Raw genomic sequence first — 5,340 nt, 5'->3', positions numbered from 1 at the left:
TAGAAAATGGCTTGAGGACTTAAATTGCAATTAATCAAAGGTCCAAAATAGAAACTAGAACTTAATTAAATATGTTTTAGTGGAAAGAAATGATTATAGGATTATTAACTTGATTAAAACAAATTTTGTTTAATTAAATTAATTAACACGTTAATATTGCTATAAAAGGAATAATTTCGGTGGCATGAGAGAGGTATGGTCTTCTCCAATAAATTGAAGAAAATAAAAAAGAGAATTCCACGCCATTAACAAGGGTTTCAAGGTTTATACAATAAATTAGTTAGTTTAATTTAGTAATTTTTTTTGTAAGTTTTATGTTTTTAAGGTCATGAGAGCTTGATTTAGCTAGTCCATGCATCAATTTGTAAAACTGTTAAAGTTTTGAAAGATGTCATTTTTGATAATTGAAAGTTTTAGGTGTTAAATTGATAGGTTTTAAGCTTAGATATGAAAAAAGACTAAATTGTAAAGCTAATTGATAGTTTCTTACATTAGGGAATAAACTGAACAAATTGTAAAATTGGATGTAGAAATAAGAAATATGAGGTCCGTAACTGATAATAGTGAAATCATATTTTAATTTGGAATTTTAAACTGAAAGTTATGTTAGTCCCGAGTTTAGGGACTAAATTTAATAAATTGCAAAATTTATATAAAATGAAAATTGATTGTGAATTTTGTGGAATATTGATGGTACTATATTTTTATGTTAATCCGTAGCTACCGTCGACCCGGATTCCTCAAGAGGGAAAGGAAAAGTTAAAGTCGTCGACAAATAGCTCAAAATTTTTTATTTGTATTTCCATAATTCGAATCACTTCAATTGTAGCATATTTATTCTTTTTTTCATGGTAAGATTATTAGGTGAGTTGAAATTGATCGATTGAATTGAATTGATACGATTTTGATAGATTATTAAGATAGAAGACTAAATTGAATAGATTTAAAAATATTGTAACTTGATGTAAATATAAAATTGACTTTAAATTAGGTTGATTCGTGCTATTATACATATTAATTGATGATTTGGTTGATGAAGTGTGAAATTAAGTTATATTCGGAATTGGATAATTGGTTACCCTATTAACTGTTTGAGCAGAGTCAGATATAATTAGCATGCTATAGGATAGATTGAGTACGAGTTATTTTGACTACGATTTGATGAGTGCTGGGCACAATTTTTACTTTGGTTATACTTGTAATAGCCCATTTTCAATGATGTCAAAAACAATGGTTTTGAGACCATAATTCTGACAAGTGAGTCAATATTTAATTATTTATATAAGGTTTACATGGTTTTATTAGAGTCGTATTAAAATTAGGTTAAGAAATTATAATGTTTACTTAGTTAATTAGAAGAAAGGGACTAAATTGTAAAAGATGCAAAAGTAAGTTTCTATTAGTTAAATAGTTAAAGAAATGCAAGGTAATTGACTTAGGTGGTTAATAAACCATGTTCTAAAGTGGTAGACATTTATGGATACAATTTTGGTTATGTGTTAATTAAGTTAGTAAGGTTAAAAAGGTAAATTAATAATAAATAACATAAACAACTAAATAAAGAATTATCATTTTGTTCATTTTTTTTCATCTTGTTGCCGAAAAATCACCATTATTGAAGGGGAAAGTTTTGATTAAGCTCTTCTCTTGCATGGTTGTGTAATTGAGGTTCGTTTTTAGAGATTTTTATGTTTTTGTTATCGTATTAGCTTAATTTAGTTAACTCAGGGTCAGTTCGTAAAACCATTGAATGTTTAGAAGTTCACCATGCTTGATTTTTGAATGTTGTGATGATAAGTGCTTTGGCTTATGGCTAGTTGATGGTTTTGAATCATTTTAATAATGTGATTTTAGTTAGTTTTGATGGAAGGATTAAATTGTTAAAATGTTAATCTAAGCATGGGTTTTTATGTGAATTTTCGAATGTAGTGGACTAAGCATAGTTTCTAAATTATTCGGTTAAGCTTAATGTGGGTTTAATTGGAATATTTTGGAAGTTTTGGATTGTAGGGATTAAATGACATAAAATGTAATGGGGTAAATGTGCTAAATATTATTAAAGAGTTAATTATAAGATTTAAAGTGTTTTGAGATGTTAAATTGAATTAATTGAATTGAATTATTATGTTAGATCAAGAAACAAACCCATCAATTGTTAATCAGGGAAAATAGAAGGTTGTTGAGTAACCGTCGTTGCATAGCTATAATTATCAGATCTCGGCAAGTTCGTTTTATGTTTATGCATGGTTATGTTCAATTCTTTGTTAATTGTTTAATCTTTTAGTTCTGTAATGTACTATTAAAAGTTGGTTCGTAGTGTATATCATAGAATTGAGTGGTTGTGCAATGTATTTATCGGGCTTAGTGTTTAGCAATGTAACACCCCTTACTCGTATTCCGGCTCGGAACAGAGTATGAGGTATTACTAAGTTTTTTTAAAAAAATTTCGACAGCATTTCTGCTTAATTTTGCTTAAACCTCCTGCAAATTTAAATCACAATCCAATATATATATATCAACCAAACTCATTTATAATAATACTCACAATTTAACTATTAATGAACACCACATTTTAAATCAAACCATAACATATATTTACATGATGATTCCATATTTCATAGGTCGTCTATACATGCCATAATTTTCCGGAACGATAGTAGCAAAATACCCCAAGTGTGAAGGATAGTGTGGATGATTGTCTGACTTCGTTCCAAATTTCCGAGTTGTCGGAAGTCACTATAATCAAGGGAAAAAATAAAATCGAGTAAGCATATAGCTTAGTAAGTAAACACATGATAAATAAGTAATTACTCACATAACTACACCAAAATATAAACTTATTCATGAATAACTTCATTGTTTAGGCAATTTCCAGCAAACTGTTTTTCTGCGTCATAGTCGCTAATTTATTTTTATCCGGAGCTACAGGGCTCCAAATTGAGTTTCGTAAATTTTCCCTGAAACTAGACTCATATACCATTTCACCATAAAAATTTCAGAATTTTTACCCAGAAAATTAGTACAGTTTATTCATTAAAACTTCCCCTGTTTCACTGCCCAACGGTTCTGACCCTTCCTCAAAAAAATTCACTTAACTCTCTGTACAAAATTTTAAAAATGGTTTTGCTTGTTTCTATTAAAATAGAGTCAATAAGGAATCCAGGAATATAAATTTCACACCATAATTATTTTTGTACAATTTTTGGTGATTTTCCAAAGTTAGAACAGGGGATCCCGAAATCAATCCAGCCCTGTTTCAGTAAAATTCAGATATCTCCAAAAATACAACTCTTTTGCTTATTCTATTTATTTGATATGAAAATAGACACATTCAGCTTCAATTTCATATATTATTCAGCTTCCCATTCATTTTCCACCATTTATGGTGATTTTTCAAAGTTACACATCTGCTGTTGTTCAACACAGTTTATAACTAAATCGTTCTTTTTTTCGTTTTTGATATTTTCTCCCATCTCATACATGGATCGATTTAGTATCCAACTCAATATTTGCCCCATAAAAATTTCCACCATATGGCAATATTCACCTTCCACACTTTTTCGTTGAGCACTCGGAATGTTAACCGTTATTAGTGGATCTCGCACTTAGCACCACCACTTAATCGGGGAATCAGCACTTAGCAACCCCTTGGGGAATCAGCACATAGCAACCCCCTTTTTATTTCAGAGATATGGTGGATATCGCACTTAGCACCACCAATGAACTGGGGAATCAGCACTTAGCAACCCCTCGGGGGAATCAGCACATAGCAACCCCCTTTCACATTTCAAAGATACGGTGGATATCGCACATAGCACCACCAATGAATCGGGGAATCAGCACACAGCAACCCCTTTATGTACAACATACTTCGGCTTATTCCGAGTGTTCAACCCATAAATCATATATTGCAACCCTTTACCACCTTTCCCGATTTAACAACATTTTTAGGATATGGCCAAACATTTATTTTAATTCCAAATAAATCTCAACATATATCAATTAATGTCAAAATAATACATCAAGTCACGTGTTTACTTACCTCGGTGCAAAATATCGTAATTTTGCACTTCACTCCACTATCTTTTCTTTTCCTCGTTTGAGATAATCTTCACGTCTTTCTTGATCTATAATAGCAAATTTAACTCATTTAATGTTCACATTCATTAAAATAATCCACCACCCAACTTTTTGAAAGATTACAATTTTGCCCCCAAACTTTTGCATAATTACACTTTTGTCCCCAAGCTCGGAAATTAAACTTCATCACTTATTCTTAGGTTTTATGACATGCTGAACATTTTTCCCTTCTATGGCAACATCAAATTCTCACTCTAACATACACTTATGAACAATAATTATTTTACCGATTATGCCTATTTACCCGTTTTCGCTTAAAATCGCTTAGCAAAAGTTGTTTAACATAATTTATAGCTTCATATTCCACCATAAAACAGCAAAATAAACACATTTCACCTATGGGTATTTTTCCAAATATGAGCCCTAACACGAATTATTGCTAGAATAAGCTAAACCGAGTTACGAGGATTCCAAAAATGCGAATAACATTAAAAACGGGGCTAGGATGCACTTACTATGAGCTTGAGAAAGCAAAGAAACCTTAGCTATGGCTTCCTTCAAATTTCGGCAGCAACTAATGAGGAAGATGATGATTTTTGTCATCTTTTTCCCATTTTATTTTTTTATTACCAAATGACTAATATGCCCCCACTTAAAAAAAATCTATTTCTCTCATTTCTTATGTCTATTTTGTCCATCAACTAACTAATGGTCTAATTACCACATAAAGACCTCCAATTTAAAATTTCATATCAATTAGATACTTCTACATATAGAACTCAACTTTTGCACTATTTACAATTTAGTCATTTTGACTAAATTGAGTGCCCAAACGTCGAAATTTTCGAACGAAATTTTTACGAAAATTTTCCGTGAAATTGTAGACCATAAAAATATAATAATAACCATATTTTCCCTCGTCAAATTTGTGGTCCCGAAACCACTATTCCGACTAGGCCAAAATCGGGCTGTTACAAGCAAGCTTAGTGTCGGTGTATTTATCGAGCTTAGAACCTAGCAGGCTTCGTGTGGGTGTATTTTATCGAGCTGGATACCTAGAAGGCTTTGTGCCAATATAGTTATAGGGCTTTATGCCTAGCAGGCTTCATACCAGTGTATTACATTGTCTTGGCTATTGATGAATTGTGATATTTGCCTTTTTGACGTGTTATGAAACTTTGAATTGAGCTATGAAGTAATTAGGTTGAATACCTGAACTTACTAAGTTGTGTTGAGCTTACTTGGTTGATTTCATTTTGT

Source organism: Gossypium hirsutum, chromosome A06, assembly GCF_007990345.1.
Source record: "Gossypium hirsutum isolate 1008001.06 chromosome A06, Gossypium_hirsutum_v2.1, whole genome shotgun sequence".
Taxonomy (NCBI): domain Eukaryota; kingdom Viridiplantae; phylum Streptophyta; class Magnoliopsida; order Malvales; family Malvaceae; genus Gossypium; species Gossypium hirsutum.
This window is presented reverse-complemented; position numbering follows the sequence as displayed.